At 45.0% G+C, this 20,255-nt stretch overlaps 1 long non-coding RNA gene across 4 annotated transcripts in view; it reads right to left on the bottom strand.

Moving 5' to 3' along the window:
* Nucleotides 1-7,959: 7,959 nt before the first annotated feature.
* The window catches only part of LOC115296988, a 44,505-nt gene continuing 32,209 nt past the window's right edge, over nt 7,960-20,255 (bottom strand). For all 4 annotated transcript variants that reach the window (XR_003911185.1, XR_003911188.1, XR_003911184.1 and 1 more), the window contains one exon: nt 7,960-8,945. This is a non-coding gene — a long non-coding RNA (uncharacterized LOC115296988). The remainder of the gene's footprint in view (nt 8,946-20,255) is intronic.

The raw sequence follows: 20,255 nt of genomic DNA, 5'->3' as shown, positions 1-20,255 counted from the left end.
CTGCCACATTCTGACATGCAGGATGACCTTGTGCAAGACCAGTAAGTCTAAGCCTGGGTCTCCCGATCTGTAAAACAGAAACCTTCGTGCTGCTCAGTCGGGCTGTTACAAAAATTAAAAGCAGTACTCAATTAATAATAGTCACAGTCATTCTTTTTGCATTAAAATGCCACTGCCTTTTTGTAGCCATAGGAAGGCAGGCACCAGTTCTCAATGGACACAGAGGGCATTTTCTCTGCGGTGCACTTCAGCTGACAGAGGGGTCTGGAATAAAAAGGTGATAAACATAAAGGAGGGTAGGGTGGAGAAAGGAGAAGATGTTAAGAAGAAAAAGAAGGGAGGAAAGAGAGATGAAAAGTAGAACAAAGGCATCCAGGAAAAGAAGGTGAGGACAGGAAAAGAAGGAAAAAGAGTAAACCAAACAAGAGGTAGAAAGAGAAACAAACAAAAGAAATGGCGCAGGGGAGGGGGATGAGGAGAGAAAAGGCCCAGAAGAAGGGCAAGGGCTGCAGAGTGGAGCTCTTGGGTTCAGCTCGAGACTCTATCTCATTACCCCGTGGGCTCCAAGCTGCTCCTGAGGCTGGAAAGTGGCCTCGTGTCTGGAAAAAGCTGTAGGCATCCTACATGCATATAAGGGCTGCAGCAGGTGCCGGAGGGACAGCTCTGGGGCCCGGGTGTGGCTATGGCAGCCGCTCAAAGCCACAGGGGTGAGTGGCACTCCTTTCCACCCGGACCCGGGCCCAGGCAGGAGAGCGATTTCTCCCTCTCCAGTCCAGGGCTGGAAATCAAAGCGTGTCCAGATTCTTGCTATTTCCAGTCTCCTCACATTGCTTCCTCTCTGAGCTTTTCTGCCCCGAGCCAGCTTTGTCTGGACAGGCAAACATCCAATTCTTCAAATGAAAAGAAAGAGAGAGACAGAGAGAGACAGAGAGAGAGAGAGAGAGAGAGAGAGAGAGAGAGAGACTGAGGGAGGGAGGAAAGGAGAAAGAGGAAAACCCTGTCCTTGTTTGCTAACTCTGTGACATAAAACGTGACTCCAAGAGGCGACACTGCATTTCCACAAAGGAGCACGCAGATGTTTTTCACAAGTTTCTCTTTTCCTCGTGTTCTCTTTCATATTTTATTCCTTTTTTAAAGCGGAATTGATTCAATGCAGGAGTCCCGGGGCAGGGGGTGGGTGGGAGAGGGCCTGCCAGGAGAAGGACTGTCATGTCTGGAAACCACACAAAGAAGTCGGAGAAACCAGCCACAGCTGTGCCCCACGCACAGTGTAACATAAAACATGTTCGCGCTTGGAAGAGACAGGTGACGGAGAAAACAAAGCCTTCACAACCAGCTCCTCCATTCCCTGCTGTCCGCAGGGGAGCTGCCCGGCCTGACAGTGCAGTCCCCACGCACCAGGAGGACTCGAACACGCGGCCTGTCCAGACCCCAGTCCACAGCTGACCACCCCCGCTCCACCCCACATCTCCACAAAATGACAGGTCTGACTTACCTACCACCTGCTTGAGCTTAGAAATGTGTTAAAGACCTGGGAAGAGGGAGAAAAGCACAACACGCATAGCTCACGTCTGGTCCATACAAAGCAGATCAACAGAGCGAGCCTTACAGGAAAGGTAAGAAAGCAACATAAGGCCACAGAGCTTCATTGGGGGCAGCGTTTATAACTATGGCTTTGAACACATTTACTCACATTTCATTTTGGCAGCGAGAAAGGCTCTAGGAGCACCCTGAGATTTGAAAATGGCCCAACCCATTATGGGATGGGAGGAGGGGGGATGTTACAATTAAGGAAGGGGGCTCTTCACCCATGGGAGAGAATTCTCTTTTGGAATTCACCACAGTTAAGCAGGGCGCCTCCTTCGTGGCCAACACGAATGGTTTGGAGGTTCCACCTCGAAAGAAATTGGAAATCAGTATGTCTCTTGCTTTTCCCCAGAAGCAGAATTTTAGTGCCTTGTGTTGGGGAAACAGACTTTCCACGCTTCCTGTTTAAATCAGTCCAAGGAATGATATTTACAAATATACCAGACTGGTATGAGTCACTCAAAATGCTGAGAGCATTTCCAGTTCCTTTTTAAAGGCAAACAAGCACCATCGCTTCAGGAACTGCCATTAGGAAGGGGTGAAGGCTCTCCCTCAGCCGTCAGAGGGTTCTCTCTTCACTTTACCTAGCACTGTACAAGGATGATTCTCTCAGGAGAGGAAGAATTCCAGCACCTCTACACCTCAGGCCAGGTCTCCCAAACACCCTCTCTCCAATCTCCTTTCTACCTAATAATCCTCAGGAAGGCACCTCTGGAGCCCAGCCAGGGCCAACCTCTAGCACCCTTACCTCCCTCAATCAAGAAGAGCAGTGATGTTTTTTTCCTCTCTTTAAAAAACAGACATTTTCCTATTCCCCTCTCTTAGAGCAGAAAATCCAGAGTTATTAGATAACCCAATGTTGTGCTATGTAAATTATTGACAGTTTCCCCTGGGAGGTAGAAAATAAAATGATCCAAAGCCACTGGAATTCTTTAATGTTCAAAGGCCATCTCTGAAATAACAGACTTGGGATGGAACTTTACATGTTCCCAGGTAATTGTACCAAATACAAGGTGGCCCGGGTCTTACTAGTAAATATCCATTTTCAGAAGGTATGAGTGAGCCTTCTTTCCTTGTCAGGAAATTCACAGTTTCTTGGATGCAGAGAAGTCTGTTATGGAAGGTTGGGGGTTTCAGGAAAGGTTCCCTGGGGTTGTTTTGGGGTCACTCATGTTCTGTGGTGCCATCTTGTTTTACAGCTTTCCAAAGCCACAGAAAGACTTGTGGAGGGCCCGAGGCACCACCAAGTGCCAACAATGTCCTTCTGGTGCCCTGTGTACAAAAGCTCATAGCTACATTCCCCTCAAACAAAACCAGGGTTTAAAAGCCATAATTGTGCAGTGCCTGATGGGTCAGTTGGTTGAGTGCCTGACTCTTGATTTTGGCTCAGATCAGGTTCCAGGGTTGTGGGGTTGAGCCCCAAGTCTGGCTGCATGCTGAGCATGCAGCCTGCTTAAGATTCTCTCTCCCTCTGCCCCTTTTCTGTGCTCACACTCTTTCTCTCTTAGGGAAAAAAAAAGTCATGTCTGTAATTTTACAAGGTTTTTAAGAGTATATAATAGACTTTAATTTTTATTTTTTATAGTGTATTTATTTTAAGAAAGAGAGAGAAAGCGTGAGCAAGGGAAGGGCAGAGAGAGACAGGAGAGGGCAAGAATCCTAAGCAGGCTCTACAACACCAGCATGAAGCCTGACATGGGGCTTGAACCCATGAACCAACCATGAGATCATGACCTGTGTAGAAGTCGGATGCTTAACTGACTGAGCCACCCAGGTGTCCCTAAACTTTAATTTTTAGGACAGTTTTAGATTTACAGAAAATCATAGAGAGATTCCTCATATACCAAACACCCCTGACACCCAGTTCCTCCCATTAGTAACATCTTACCTTTGTATGGTACATGTATTACAGTTAATGAACTGATCTTGAACATTATAATTAAGGAAAATCCACCCTTTATTCAGATTTCCTGTTTCCCTGAGTTTCCATCCCCCAGATCCCACATTTCATCCCATGATCCTGTCTTCTTAGGATCCTCTTGCCTGTGATGGTTTCTCAGACCTTATTTAAATGACCTTGAGAGTTTTGAGGAGTACTGGTTAAGTATTTTGTAGACTGTCCCTCAGTCCTTCTTTCCTTGTCAGGAAATTCACAGTTTCTTGGATGCAGAGAAGTCTGTTATGGAAGGATTTGCCTGATATTTTCCTCATGGTTAGACTGGGATTCTGGCTTTGGGGAGGAAGAAGTTACGTGTTATTCTCATCACATAGCATCAACATAACTCATCACTGTTGATGCTGACCAGGACCTCCTGGCTGAGCCATATCTGTCATGTTTTTCCACATCAAGTGATACCCTCCTACTTACCTTGTTTTCCATACCCTACTTTTTGGAAGGAAGTTGATCCTTACCTGGGCAATTCTTCTCCACCGCCTTGAAGGTAAAGTGTACAAGTATGAAGAATTCTTGTGCATGGAGATTTGTCTATCCTCCCCACATACTTACTTATTCAATTATTTATTTATATTAGAATGGACTCATGGGTATTTATATTATACTTTGGGTTGTAATCATTTTGTATTGCTCAAATTGTTCCAGCTTAGGCCATTGAGAGCTCCTTCAGTTGACATACCCTCTTATTTTGCAGGGAGGTAAAGAGTAAGGGGAATGTAAAAGGCATTTCTGGCATTAGAAGGTGCCCCGGACTCATCTTGTATATTCGTTATCCTGGTCCTAATTCTCCAAGGAGCCCTGGTGCTGACAGCTCAGAGCCTGGAGCCTGCTTTGGACTTTGTCTCCATCTCTGTCTACAACTTCCCTGTTCATACTCTGTCTCTCTCTCTCAAAAATAAATAAAACATTTTTAAAAATGTTTTAAATCAAGTTCGTGTGGGGCACCTAGTTGGAATTCAGTCAGTTAAGAGTCCAACTCTTGATCTCAGCTCAGGTCTTCATCTCAGGGTCATGAGTTCAAGCCCCATGTTGGGCTCCACACTTGGTGTGAAGCCTACTTAAAAAAAAATCAAGATCAGGATAGGTATACTCATTTTTTGTTTTGTTTTGTTTTTAGGCTGTGTCAGAGGACAAAGCAAAGAAATATTTGTGGTTATACCAACCCTTATACATATACATATTTCTACAAATACTTCTATATGTAACTATTTATATCGATGTTAAGTAAAATATGATTTTTTTACTGATGTCTCCAACTTTAATCTATTAAGAGACAGACCACTTTAGCCTCCCACCATTGCTTATCTGTAAATACCCACTTCCAAAGTAAGAAACCTGTCTCCTACCACCCACATCCATTTGTGTGATGTCCTATCCCTGTGTATATGTACATAGCATCAGAATCATGAACTGGCAGCACTGTGGGAAACAACGTTATTGATTAGAGTCCGGTGTTTATATGCAGCTCCTTTTGCCTTTAGTTTTACAGATTCTGCTCATCCCCAGTATTACTTAGGCCAGTCCCCTTCTGCTACCCACTTCCATGAGGTTGTTTCATACATTTTTCTTTGTTTTTATTATTATTTTTCTTATTTTGAAGAGAGAGAGCAAAACTGCAAGGGGGGAGGGGGAGAAAGAGAGAGAGAGAGAGGGAGAGAATCTTAAGCTGGGCGTGGAGCCCAATGCCAGGCTTGATCCCACACCCCTGGATCACGACCTGAGCCAACATCAAGAGTCAGACACAGTTGGCTGAACCACCCAGGCACCCCTTTTTAAAATTACAGTTAGAATCTCTTGTCACAGTCTGTGGTCCTCCCTGGGATTCTCTGACCTTCTAAAATACTTGTTTTCCTACTTTCTGTATGTTAAGGTTCAATTTTGTGCTATAAAGTCCTATAGGTTTTGGCAATCACATAATGTCATGTATCCACCATTACAGAATCATAAAAAAGAATTTTACCACCTGAGAAGTCTGTTGTGCACAACTTAGTCCCCACCACTTCTTTGCCCTCCAACCACTGATCTTTTTGTGTCTATAGGTTGGCCTTCTGCAGAATATCATATAACCGTAGTTACACAGACTGGCTTTCTCCACCTTGGAATATGCATGGGAGTTTCCTCCACATCTTTTGTGTCTGGTTTGTTGTTTAATCAATTTCAAGGGGAGAAAATGTGAGGTGCACAAATGTGTGACTTCATTTGTCCTAATTTCCTTTTCCAACCTTATTCCCTCATTTACTACAGATCAGGATTTATATTTCATCCCAGGTAAGACCTTCCAGGTCATACCACATAAAACTGGAGTCTCCTACCCCTCACTCTGTCCTGATTTTATTTTTAGCATCTTCTCACATACCTTTACTTTTATTTATTTATCTTGTTTAATACCTGTCTCTATGAAGGCATAGATTTTTGCTATTTCATTCTCTGCTCTTTTCCCAGCACCTGAAACAGTGCCCAACACATAGAAGCCTTTGTAAATATTTGATGGGTGGTTATATCTCCTCAAAAAATATGTATATACCTATGTGTGTTTGACCCCATGCCGTGATGCCCCTCGACTTTATAGCAAAACAACAGATCAGGATGGAGAGATGGAGTGAGGAGGTATGAGAATGTGGTAGGTGTTCTCAGCTTTCTCCTACCCACATGCTCACGATGGTGCCTAACATTTCTCCATTAATCTAAGTCTAAATTTCCATTTAATCTAAAACGAGAGGGTGTCTTTTTCCATTAGGTTTTTGGTTTTCACTTTAAAATGTTTAAGGGGATACTTTTTACATTTTTTTAAATTCCTGAATGTTTATTATAATGAGCCAATAATTTAGAGATCCACAAAGAAGAGTATTTAATCATCTCCCCCACTTCCCTGTACCTGTCTCCTTCAACGTGACCACTAGGACAACCTGTTCCAGTCCTCTGCTTTAGAAATGTAAGCCTCACCAGTGAACTAGAAGTCTTCAGGGCCCAGGATGCTTGTCCACGTGGAGCCTGTGACTCTTTTTAGACCATATTCTAGGTACCAATGATACTAGAATTCGCTGCCCCAAAGACCTCAAGCCTTCCTCCAGGGCCAGAGTGAGCCTCCCCTGGGGTTTGCTCTCCCAAGGACACCCAGGATAGGTGCACTCATAACTCCAGGAACGGCCGTGGGGAGCAGGCAGGCTGGGTGCCAGCACATACATGCACAAAGTCTCTTCAGTGCACAGGGAGCAGAGTGAAGAGCTGGAGGGTGGGAATGAAGGGGGAGACAAGACCAAGCTTCCATCTGTCCTCTTCCCTTGGGCCTACCACCTCTCTGAGTCAAGGGCAGGCCCGCCTCCTAAACTGTAATCCCATCCCCTGAGGCAACAGTGTTAACAGTTTGGTATCTAACCCTCACACCTTTGTCTATGAGTCCATGATCATATAGAAATACAAACACATATGGAAGGGGTTGGCTTTCTCTATCGCTTTTTAATAAAAGTGGTATTCCAATATATAGCATAACATAACATAACATAATATAATATATTTCATGGCCACCCCACCCCCAATTTATAGATTTCACTAATTCTTTTCATTAGCTTCATGATATGTCATAGTTTGGATGCATATTCCTTTATGATAGGATATGCCGAGTTTCTTTCCCCACCCCGCCCTACCTAAACAAAGCTGAAATAATCTTTATACCTGTAGTCTTACATCCTGGTGCTTGCATTTTGTAAGGTTTAGCTTAGATTCCTAAAAATGGGATTAGTGGTTCAGTCAAAGACTATAAACATCATTTATTTTCTAGATGTTTCCAAACAACTTTGGTAAACATTTACAGCAAAGCATATCCCCAAGGGCAATGGATAAGATGCCCATTTCACCAAACCTCGCAGCTCTAAATGTTATGGATTGTTTCAAATTTTGCAAATTGGATGGGTAAAAACTGACATCTGGTTAATTTCACATTTTTTCCCTGTCTAAAGTGAGGGTAGGCATCTTCTCAGACACTCTGGCCATTTGTGTTTCCTCTTTTATAAAATCACCTATTTACACCTATTTATATCCTTGGCCCATTTTTCTATTGGGACACTAGCTTTCTCATGTCAAACTGTAAGCACTTATCAAATAGTAAACTTCTGTGGTTTACTATTATCAATTTTTTCTCCTGTCATCCTGTCAATTAAAGGTATATTTTTTCATGCAGATGTTTCTAATTTTTTGTAGTCAAATCTGTTTTTCTTTTGCTTTTTATGATTCCTGGGTTTCCCATCTTAAAAAGGAATCCCTACTTGTCTTCCTAAATTTTGTTCTACTATTTTTATTGTCATGTGCTTCTGCCCCCACTTTATAATGGAGACATTACAGAAAATATTTTACTGTTTCTAATTTGGAAAACACAGGAGTTCTCAGAAAAGGGACAGTCCCTAAATTCTGTACCCTAGGTCTTTTTTTTTTTTTGCTTCTGCTTACCATTATGATTTTAAAATGTCATACCTTCCAACAACTTCTTAAAACATAAGCAACCCTGCAGAAATAACATCTCAAGGCCTTGTAGCAAATCAGGCTAGAGTCTGCTACAACAAACTCCAAGGACAGACATCTTGGGGGGAAAATGCCAAAAACAAAGAGAAGAAGAAGAAAAGGGAGAGTGTAAGTGTTCCATTCACTCATACTTTGATCCAAACAACAAATATAATTGAGCACCTCTTATGCCTAAAGCAAGGTAGTAGGAACTGTGAAGTTTGGAGCTCAAGGGACACCAAGATCCCCCTCCTCCAAGGGTTTATTGTTTTGAAAGGGCAAGAAAAGCCCACACAGAAACACTATAGTACAAGGCAGAATATACAGGCATAGACATAGGGTTGGAGTTGGAGTGCCAGTAGCAGGGGTGCATAGGAGGGTGCCCGACTCCATCTGATCTTCCAAGACATTTGGTTCATCTTAAAAATGATCGAATTAACAGATTTATTATACTCAGTGGGTCCCACTCAAACTTATGGAATCTAAATCCCCCACTAATTTTGGTGATATGCCAGTTGGAAACTTTAACGGCTAGCTAAATCTTCACTGAAAGTACGACGGTATTTGTAGGATTTCTTGTAAAGTATATACACACCATCACTTCCCTAGTCTGTCGTTTCTATGATATTCAACTCTTCAAGTAGCAGAGATCAGTCCTTAGATCACTAGGCAGTCATCCAGTCCTCTATTCTCATTGGCTCTGGAGTGGGTCATGTGACCTGAGTCTAAGCCAATCAGTATATCCTATGCTTCTGGAACTATGATTGGTTGAGGGACAGGCTCCTGGTTAGCATTCAGAGATGGTGAGATGCGATGAGGCTCTGCCCGGGTCTTCTCTTTTTTCCGCTGTATTTGAAGGCAGGAGCCCCACACCTTGAGAGCTGTTGTCAGCCATCTTCAAAGGGAGAGCCTATGTATGAAAGGCACATGGGAGAGAAAAGAAAGGACAGCTGGCCCTGGGTTGTATCCCTTGAGGTTTGAATACAGTCACACCTGAAGCCACACCCGATCTACTCTGGCCTGCTTAGTGACCCCAGCCAGCATAATTTCCTTTTTTGGTTAAAGTATGTTTAGACTGGGTTTCCTGTCACTTGCAACTGAAAGTATTATCACTGATAGGCGGTACAAAGTCCTCCTGAAAGTATGCCCCTTCGTGTACAAGAAAATCAGGAATTCTTCATTTTCTCCTAAGGAAGATGCCCTCATAAGAGAGATGCAGACCACTGGCAACCTGAGCTAATTTGGAAAATTCTTTCAAAGAGCTCTAGAAATGGCAAAGAAAATGGTTTCTTTGTTAGGCCAAAGAAACACTCCCCTGATAATGTAATTGTTCCATCTCCATGCTTCCTTGCATATGTTGTGATTTGACAGTGCGTTAAGATGGCACATTATAAAAATCTTCCTTATATATCTAAGCATAAAGAGTTCCACCAAAGCCCAAGGAATTGCACTGGATTAAGAATGGGGAAGTCCAGGGGCACTGGGTGGTTCAGTTGGTTAAGAATCCCACTTTGGCTCAGATCATGATCTCCCCGTTTGTGAGTTTGAGCCAGGTGTCAGGCTCTGTGTGGACAACTCAGAGTCAGATTCTGTGTTTCCATCTCTCTCTGCTCCTCTCCTGGTCACACTTTCTCTTTCTGTCAAAAATAAATAAACGTTAAAAAGATTTTTTTTAAAGGAATAGGGAAGTCCTTTCCCTAGTGGCCCCTCCTAAGGGAAGGTCCTGCAGGTCTGTTGGCACATCTGATTGTTTAAGTGAACGTCTGTCAGACACATAATCTGCTAATAGGGTAGAAGTTTGTTTACTTTTCCCTTTGAGACTTTGAAGCACCAAGCTGAGAAGGAACTTTTTACTTTTCCATGTCACAAATGAGAAAAAGAAGAAGGAGAATAAGAAAAATAAGAGGGAGAAAGAAAACCCCAACTTAAGTGTCTTGGAAATCATTTCTTTTGTTCTAATTGCCAACAGAGAGACCTTTCCTCTCTCTCTGCAGAACTCCCTCAAAGAGGGTTAACATAATATGTAGGAGCAGATAAGCATTTTAATCTGTGAAAAGTCTTCTATCAGAACAACTCTCATATTTGTGTTTGAATTTTAGGATTAAGAAGGTTGATGCTTTATAATTCTGGAAAACTCACCTGCCCAGACTTGGTATTTTCTGACAAATAACCTAAGACAAGCCCACACTGTGTTATTGTTTGGACTCTAAAAATTATTTTGAACCCCCTTAAAAGTAGTATCTATACTGTAAGAAAATTACTAGGTAATGTTTGTTATTCCCAGACTGATAGTCAATATCAAATTTCCCCTTAAGCTATTTGTAATAACACATTGTTATTTCCTAACATCCTGAAGGACTCCTACCAGGACCAGGGAGTATCACTGGGGGCCCTAAGGAAACTTGGGATGGAGAATCATATTTTCAGCCCACTGAACATTTCAAAAAGCTCTGTGTCTTCCAAGGAAGCAGGGTAGAAAAGAATTGACAACAGGACCAGAATCTAGTGAGAGATTCTACAAACTATAAATGGAATCATTTGTCCATTGATTGATTTATTCACCAAATACTCATTGCCAGCCACAGTCTAGGTTCTGGAGATAAGACAGAGAATGTGCCAATTAAGTTTTTGCCTCCAGAGAACTTCTAAATTCTAAAGGAGACTGACAGAAACTAGTGAAGAGCATATGTAATATGATAGTATAAAATATAACTTTAAGCAATAATAAATGCTACCAAGGAACTAAAGCCAAATGGAAGATTGGGATGACAGAGTGTAGTGTGGTTGTACTTGACAGAGAGATCAGGTGAAAAGGAAGGAGCACGTCTCAGGGGGAGGAAGAGGCAAAAGCCTGTGGTAGGAACAGATTTGAAGGCTGATGGAACTACTGTTTGGAGGGTAGAGAGAGTGGGGAAACTTATAGCACCCAGAAAGGAGTATGGATGACTGGAAGCCAGTAGAGGATGTGAGGCAGAAAAGTAAAGTCATGTGGGGAGCCTATTGGGAGAGCCCCAGTGGGGTGGTATCACCTGGACTGGGGGTACTGGCTGTGATCCTTGTTCTCAGCACCTTGCCAGCCCCCAGAAAAAACCTGGGCACAGTAGGCCATTGGTCAACAGTGATCAAGGAAATAAATAAAATTCTGGCCTGAGGGAGCTTACAGTTTCCCACATGAGTTGAATATGTGACCACATTAGCTATGACACAAAATGGGTAGCACTGAGGACAAACTTTTGCTGGAGAAGGGAGGTGGGGGTCTCAGAGATAGAGCCATGAAGAAACGCCCAGCAGCGGACAGTGCATCACTCTCCCCCACAGCCCACAGAAGGGGCTGGTGTGAGAGAGGAAGAGCTGCTGATCTGGTAGGAGGAGCATCCAGTGGCACTCAGGCTCGCAGGTTCGCATCCCCTTTCTTAAAGGGTTGGGCACTCTGCCCTGCAGGACCTGTCTAATTCTCCCTGGCTTCCTGCAGGGATACTCAGAAATTCCTTTCAGTTCTCCTCTCCGCTGGCTGTGCTGAAGGCAGGGATGGGCCAATACCCTCCACACCCTTTGTCTATCCATCCGGAAGTACTGAGTCAACAGCCCTTTCCCAGAACCCACTTCAGTTTCTTCCCACACCTGCAGCTTCGACTGTTCCCAGGAATGAGGTGGGGCAGGGCAAAGAGCAAGGTGTCAGGGTGAGGAGTCACACAGTAGGATCTCCAGATGGGTGCCTCTCAGACTGACCATGCATGCAAATCTCCCCGGAAGCCTGTCTGCACAGGTCCTGGGTCCCAAGCCCAGACATTCTGATGGTGATGGTGCAAGGTGGATGGAGAAATTTGTGTTTCTCACAGGCTACTAGGGAAGTGGGTGCTGAGGTTTCCCAGCTCATCCTTCAAGGTGTGCTGCTTCGTAGGAAGCCAGGATGAGGTTGGCAAGGAGGGATAATAAATAGAGCCACGATTCACTGAGTGCCAGACTCTGGGCTGAGGGCATTATGTGAATAATCTCTTTTAATCCTCACCCAGCCCTGTGAACTGGCATCATTCTTATGCCTATTTTAACAGATGAGGCTTGGAAAGAGTAGAGAAGTTTCCCAAGGTTTCCTAAGCTTACAAATGAGACTTGCACTCAACCCTCCAGCTCCAGGGCCCAAGCTATTCAGAGAAATAGCCTGGGAATCAATGCTGATAGGTGTTATAAGTTGACAACTAGAGAAAAGGTCAGGTGGTACAATAGACATTCATACACCCAAGAGTGTCTCCACTAAGCGAAGGGTGTATATGCAGCTATAATTGGATCCAGTAGAGTCTTGGGATTGCCACAGCTCCTGGAACAATCAAGATTAAAAATAGCTGTGACGAAGGAAAAAGAAAGCATGACACCCATTTCCCTCTTTCCTTTGTATTTATCTAAAGCATCTATATTTAAGATTAAAATTGCACCAGGTTAAAATTTGCCTTTTATTTCTGTTGTTCTCCCACCCCACTGCGCCCGAGGCTCTCAGTGGTGTTCTGCGCAAAATACTTAGTAAATAATTTGCCAAAACCTTGTGTCTTTGTTTTTTATTTATGAAGTATAACAGACTAGCACCTATTCTAAGTTAACTCAAATTACTACACAACCACACAAGCTACCCAGGAGATATGTTGAAATACAATTGAAGAGTTATGAAATGCTTTGTATGAACAGGACTTCAGTGTTGGACAAGAAAATAAAATGGTGAATGGAATTCTCCTACTTGAACAATATGCACACTGAAAACTGAAATTATTTTGTGGAATGAAATGAAAATGAAAATACTTTATTTATAACCAATGCTACTCAAGTAGAAGCAACAATCTGGCTTAAACCCTTCACAAAAAGAAACTCAACGTTGGAAGAGATACTAATTCAAACTCTTCTTTTCCAAGAAGCCAGTCCCTTGAATGTTACACAGGGTCAGAGTGCTAGCCCACATCCTCATCCCTCGTGTTGACTTCCTCTTTTTTGTAGATTTCAAATCAGACCCAAAAGATTATCTAATACAGTTAAATAATCCAGTGTCTGGATTCATGATTCCAAAATAAGATCCAAGAGAGAATTTATTTTTCTCTTAGGTTGCCTGAGCTCTCAGCTTGAGAATCCTCCAGATACCCATAAACATAATCCTGGGCACTTCTGCTAATCACACCTTGCATAAGTGCTCTGAGGGTTTATTTTACACACGGTCTCTCAGTGTGGAGATGGCCTCGGACCTGATAGGCCATAATTCATGTTCCAGTTCAGTCTTTGCCGGAGAAAAAGGGATCCTAGAATACAGTAACCAGGCTCTCTATAAGTTTGTCTTAGTCGTACTGTTTAACATGTTCCCTAAACCTGGTGAGCTCCCTGCTCAGAGGAGTTCAGAAGGTGTCATATTCAGAGAATTCTATTTTTCTTATAAAATCTGAATGAAAATGCACTCACCAGCCCTTGTGCTCCCAAGGCTTGGAGACCCATTGAGTCCCCAGAACTATCTGGACAGACACTGCGTTTTCACAAGCGGTCGTTTTCCTCAGCTCTTACTCTGAACGCCAGAAGGGATGCTCAAAGTCACATTTCCTGCTTTGGATGCAAGGCCTTTCCCCACACATTCACTGTCTTTTCCTTTCACTCTGGATTATTCGGCTGTACCCCACACTGTGGACAACACTGTCTTCACCCCCCACATCTCCAGCTCAACCGCCTTAGATATACGCCTGTTGTTATCTGTTACCTTTGGGGTAAAATCCCAGCTTTCCAACAAAAAGCCCCAGATTCATAAACTCTTTAAGGCTTCTTGTATATATTATTTTGAAAGTGTCTACAGAAAGTTGGAAGTACAAAAGAATTCTGAGAGGCTGACCTAGCCCTCTCTATTGGTAACATAATAGAAGTTATGTGTGTGATTTCAAAATTTCTAGCAGTCACAATACAATAAAAGCAAGAAAAAAGTGGGTGGGGGGCACTTGGGTGGCACTGTGGGTTAAGTGTCCAGCCCAGTGTTGCGGGATTGAGTCCTGCATCAGGATTGCTGAGCATGGGGCCTGCTTGAAGCGCTCTCTCTCTGTCCCTCTGCCCCTTTCCCCTACTCCCCTGCTCATGCTCTTTCATTCTCTCTCTAAAATTAAAAGCTAAATGTTTTTGAAGTAAAAAAAAAAATAGGTGAATTCATTCTAGTAATAGATGTTACTTAGCCCAATGGAACCAAAATAATCAGTATTTAAAACATGCAATCAATATTTAAAATTATAATGAAATATTTTGCACTCTTTGTCACGCTAAAGCCCCAGAAAGCAGTAGGTTTGTTACAATTACAACTCATGTCAATTTGGATGAGGCCCAGTCCAAGAGCCACGTGTGGCTAGTGGCTCCTGGAGTGGACAGAGCCAGTCCCACCAATCACACAACAGCTGAGACTCTTTCCAGAACACTGTTATTTGGAAGCTGTTCCAACATTATCTTCCCTGAAGGTAGATCACTGGCTTTACATCTCTTCTGATACCCTACCTGAAAAGGCAGTCAATACAATGAATGAATGAATGAATGAATGAATGAACTCTCATCAATCACTCCATCTAAGAATATCATTTAAATATTAGAACCTGCCAACAGGGACGTGTAATTTTTTTTGAAATCAAAAACTATGCCTTTCTTTTTTAAGGGTTAAAGAAGGTATACAGACTTAGTGTGGCAGAAATGTCCATATAACCTTGGTACTGAGGGGGCTGACTGAAGGCTGACACTGTAAACTTGTACTTTGACATCAAAAAGTAAATGTGTCACTAAGTGCCCACATACAACCAAAGCCAAGTTGCTCAGTAATGCTGGGACAGAGGCCCAAACTGCACCAGGTGCTAAACCAGCCCTGCTCCTTTGAGGGGGAGAAGGGGGGTGTGATGGAGGAGCTCAAAGGGGTTTCTTCCCAGCCCCAGCCCGGCTGTCATCACACCCACAATTCTAGGGTGCTTACCCTCCTTGTGGCACCTGCCTGAGGTCAGTGCTTGGCCTCTGCCCAAGTGCCCCCCTCAATGTTCCCGTTAACCCCCACTCCCTGAGACCACAGGGAGACCAAGGAGCCCCTGAGACCACAGCTTGAGCACCGCTCCTGGAGAAGCATGAGAGCTCCCTGGGGATGGAGTGGCCTCCCTTCTAGCTCCACCTCGGCCCCCAGCTCCCAACCTGCAGCACAGGCCAGTGCTGGGGACTTGTCAGCGTGAAGCCTTGTGTGTTATTTCTGTGCTTGGTGCTGTGCTGGTGAGGGTGCCAGTGCTTCCTTCCTCCCTCCCTCCCTCCTTCCTCTCTCCTTCCTTCCCAACCCCTCTCTCCATCTTTCCTCACTCCATTCCTCCCTCCTCCATTCATTCCTTCCACCCTCTTTCCTTCCTCCTCTCCCTCCCTCCCCTCCTTCTCTCCTTCCTTTATCCCCCCCTTCCTTCTTTCCTTCTTTCCCCCTTCCTCCCTCCCTCCCTTCCTTCCTTCTTTCCTTCCTATCTTTCTTTCCTTTTTCCCTTCTTTTTCTTTCTTTCTTTTTTAAATATAACAATATCCTGATCCTGTCCTGACGGTTGAACTAGGTGACTGCCCCAGTGAACACATTTCCTACCTTGGTTCTGATTCACACTCATTACACTGTACTTTGAACTAGGCCTTGGCTATCTGCTTCCCCAATCACTAAAAACAATCCAAGTCTTCTCTCATTGGGGCAGTGGCTACCTCCTCTCTATAATTAACTGTTAGGGGTGTGAAACTTTCACAGTTTCCCCCCAACCACCCAAACACCACATAGGACAAACATAGACATCCAGTTCACACATTCTTTCATTCCAAAACACCTCATGGAGCTTCCAACGTGGAAAAGGTTATGGAGAAGTTCACAAGCACTTAAAGGGGCCACAAGAGAAATGCCAAGTTGGAGGAAATTTTCACCAACCTCTGCTATCCAACTCTGGGAGCAGCTAAGGATTATAAATTTTGAGACCATTCACTCATTCATTCCATAGTTCTGTGCCAGACAACAAACAACGGCAGCCAGCAAAGTATTATGGGATGTTAGATAGCAATGTGTGCCAAGGAGAGAATAAACCCAGGAAGGGAGTATGGATATTCGTGGTGCCGGGGTGCAGTGAGGAGTGAAAGCTTCAGGAGAAAAGTGACTTTTGAATAGAAAGCTTTAACTGACCGGGCTCCCCAAAGCAGACTTGGAGACAGAGGCTGCAGGCAAGAAGTTAGGAAGTACTAGAATCAACCCCTATGGGGTTTCCTGGGTGGCACAGTCCATTAAGCATCAGATGCTTGATCTTGGCTCAGATCATGATCTCACAATTCATGAGTTCATGCCCCACATCAGGCTTTGCACTGATGGGAGCCTGCTTGGGATTCTGTCTCTCCTTCTCTCTGCCTCTCCCTTGGTTGCGCTTGTGCACTCTCAAAATAAATAAATAAACTTAAAAAAAAAAATCAACCTCTGGAGGGAGGGGAAAATGGGCTGGGAGGAGGCTCAGCGGGGCCTCAGCCAACCAGGTGGGGAGCTCTGAGATCAGAGTGGCTTTTCAGAATTGTCTCCATGTGACAAGAAGACCAGGCTTCCCGCTCCGGAGCGTAGGTTGCTCCCAGAGAGAGGTGTGGGCTTAGTGAGTGGTCTCTCCTCAGCCTCGGCAACCACCTCTCAGGGCTATCCATAGACCAAGTGACTGGTAGAGTAAGCCCAGGGGGCTCCAAAGGTACAGCACAAATGCTAGGACACCCCAAAGGGAGGGAGGGAGTGGGCCACGTAGGCATCCAGGGAAGGAGTACCCCAAACAGAGGGAGCAGTGACTGCGGAACCCCTGAGGCAGGAGCATGCCCAACACGCTTCAGGAACAGCAAGGCAGCCATGGGTGGAGTGGAGGAGAGGAGGAAGAGCAAATCAGATCCTCCACTTAAAGAGCTTGTCCTCCACACTTTTCCGTCCATCAACAGCCCGTGGAGTGTGTCACTGGGCAGCATGGAGACCCTCAAGACACTCTGCTTATCCAGGACTACACCATCTGATGCTCAACAGCAGATGACAGTGACACTAGCATTTCCGCCATTGAGCGAAGCATAGTTTGGTGCACCGGAAAACGGAGGCATGGGACTGTGAAGAGGCAAAGCAGCCTGCTTGACTATTGGGATGTTCCGACCTTCTTGCGTCAATGGTCTGGATGTGAAGTCCCAAACTTTCCAAAGTAAAAGCCAGATGAATTGAGAAGTCCAGTTCACACTCATTCATTCGTCCTAAACTACCCTCCCTGAGCTTCTAATGTAGACAAGGCAACAAAGACATTTCCAGGCCCTTAAAGATGCAGCAACATAAATTCCAAGCTGGAAAAAGTGGTCACCACCCTCTGCTATCCAACTCTGGGAGCAGCGAGGATGGTACGTTTTGAGATCTCTCATTCATTCGTTCAGTAGTTAGGTGCCAGATACCAAACGAGAGAACTGAGTCACACCAGATGGGATGTGAGAAGGCGATGAGTGCCACACACAGAGTACATCAGAAAAGGGGGATATGAAGTTATTTTCGAAGGGTGCTTTCTCAAAGTAAAAGCTAGAAAGATCTCTTCCCCACAGTATGAATTATGAAATACAGTTTGGGCAAACAGAACCTACTTCTGCAAAAGCCAGAGCATGCAGGCAGAAAAATGCAGCTCAAGTGGGCCTCAATGGCTCCATCTGTGAAATGGAGGTAGAGAGGAGGCTCAAATTTAGTAGTTCGATCTCTAGGCAGCAGATGCTGAGAGACGGTTGGGTGTGCAAGAGCGGGGTCTAGGAAAGTATCTGCAAGAACAATGGAGCCTGAACCAGAATAGGCTGTGCTCTGCAGACCACAAAGCAGGCCTGACCCTGTGCAGGAGAGAAGGAAGGGAGAAAGCGTGGGGAGGAAGAGTGTGAAGAGTGTGAGGCTTCAGTGCATGCACATAGCTCCACGGTGGATCTCAGGGGTGGGGGGAGTGCAGCTATGCCCTAGCACTGGGAGACGTGACCAGCACATTTTCTTGGCCACCACAGTCCACCCCTTCTAACATGTGTTACTTTGCTCAGGCAGCCAGAGCAGATACCACAAAATGAGTGGCTTAAGCAACAGAAACATATTGATTGCCTCACAGTTCTGAAAGCTAGATGTCAGAGATCGGGCTGCTGCTGGCAGGACTAGTTTCTTCTTCTCCTCCTTTTTAAGGTTTTATTTATTTTTGAAAGACAGAGCAAGAGTGGGGGAGGGGTGGTGAGGCAAGTGGACAGAGAAGCTGAAGCAGGCTCCAAGCTGACAGCAGCAAGCCCAGTGCCAGGCTTGAACTCATGAACCATGAGATCATCACCTGAGCCGTAGCTGGACCCTCAACCTACTGAGCCACCCAGGCATCCCAGGAGTGGCTTCTCCTGAAGCGTCTGTCCTTGGCTTTTACAGATGGCCATGTTCTCTCTGTGTCCTTGCATGTCCTCCATGTATGTCTGTGTCCTGATCCCCTCTTCTTACAAGGACAGTGATCCTACTGGCTGAGGGCCCACCCTATGACCTCATGTTAATTGCCCTTGTAAAAACTATCTCCAAATTTACTATCACATTCTGAGGTACTGGGATTTAGGCTGCAACATATGAGTTTTGGGGGAACACAATTTGGTCCATACCACACCATATGTCTGCTGCTCCTCAGTTTCAGGTGGCAAACCCTCCATGGCCCCCATGCGTCTCTCCTCCTCAGAGGAAACTCAGAAGAAAGCTAGAGGGACAGTGTGCAGCCCCTATAGCTGCGTTTGATGTCAGAGCCAAGCTCATATTCATCTTCTTCCTCCTCCACTACCTGGCCTGACTTCCTCTCTCTGCCATCTCTCATCCTGGCAGATCTCAGTGGCTGCCCTGGTGTTGTGATCCAGACCTCATTTCTGGAGGGTCCCCCAGCCTTCCCAGTTCAGACTTGCTTGGAGAGTCTATCCATAGTTACTCTGGGAGAGGGGTACCCAGAGGTACGCAAGGAGATCCCTGGGCTCCACAAGGATTTCTGCCTATTGTGCAAAAAGGAGCCCTTCCTTCTGCTGCTGGTCAGGGTCACTATCTCCTGCCCAGACGATGACTCTTGTCACCTGCTGGTGCCCTGGCAGGACCTCCAGCCTTGCAGTGCAGGAACAAGGAAGTGCAAAATCCCCTAGTGATTCACTGGAAGGATGTTGAGGCCACTCTTGCTTCCACCTCTTGGTTTCTGGACCCATGCTTCAGAGTCTCAGGTTTTGCCCACCAGGGCCTTGAACTTCACACATGCTGAGCATTCCAACAATTATGGAGGTCAGGGACTCTAACGATGATAACTTGCACCTACAACTCAGCTGTGTTTGCTCTTCTGCTGCAGGAGATCCTTGGGTGGGAGCAACCCAAGAAGCGTGGCCCCATCATGGGCACGGTGGAGGCTTGGGAGTGCTGTAGCCAGGGCATCAGACAGGCATGCTCCTTCCTGGTCACTGGTCTTTCGCCTCACAGAGACCCCGTGATTGTGTGCTCCTCATTATTTCTGCAGTGTAGAAGTGTGTTGGAGAGCATGCCCTGGAGTCAAGTGACTTACTGACTGCACCTGACTTCTGTCTTGCACAGGATGTAAGGGACTGTGCACATCTTTCTTTTCTGCCATTGGCTCCCTCAGTCGTGGCTCCTACCTTGTCAGGCATGTGTGAGGAGTAGAGGAGGTGATGCCTGTTTGAACACCAGTGGGATTGAACAAAATGACTCCAAAACTCATATGGAAGAATAAATTTTCAACAATTGCCAAGAAATTTTTGAAAAAATGAATGTGATGGGATCTTGGCCTGCTGTGTGTTACAGCTCACTAGAGTGTAACAGTAAGAACTGTGCTTCCTGGGCCATACCCAGGTCTCCCAAGTGAACAGCCTCTGGCATGTTGGAAAACATAGGTGACAGCAGCAATGTCAACAATAGCCAAAACATGGAAGGAGTCTAAATATCCATCACCTGATGAATGGATCAAGAAGATGTGGTATATATTCACGATGGAGTACTACATGGCAATGAGAGGGAATGACATATGGCCCTTCGTAGGAAAGTGGATGGACCTTGAGGGTGTCATGCTGAGTGAAGGAAGCCAGGCAGAGAAGGACAGAAACCATATGTTTGCACTCATAGGTCTAGCAGGAAAACAAGAGAGACCTAATGGAGAACCAGGGGGAACGGAGGAGGGAGAGAGAGTTGGGGAGAGAGAGGGATGCA

This window comes from Suricata suricatta, chromosome 7 (genome assembly GCF_006229205.1).
Source record: "Suricata suricatta isolate VVHF042 chromosome 7, meerkat_22Aug2017_6uvM2_HiC, whole genome shotgun sequence".
NCBI lineage: Eukaryota > Metazoa > Chordata > Mammalia > Carnivora > Herpestidae > Suricata > Suricata suricatta.
The sequence above is the reverse complement of the archived record's forward strand: the minus strand, read 5'-3'. Positions and strand labels throughout refer to the sequence as shown.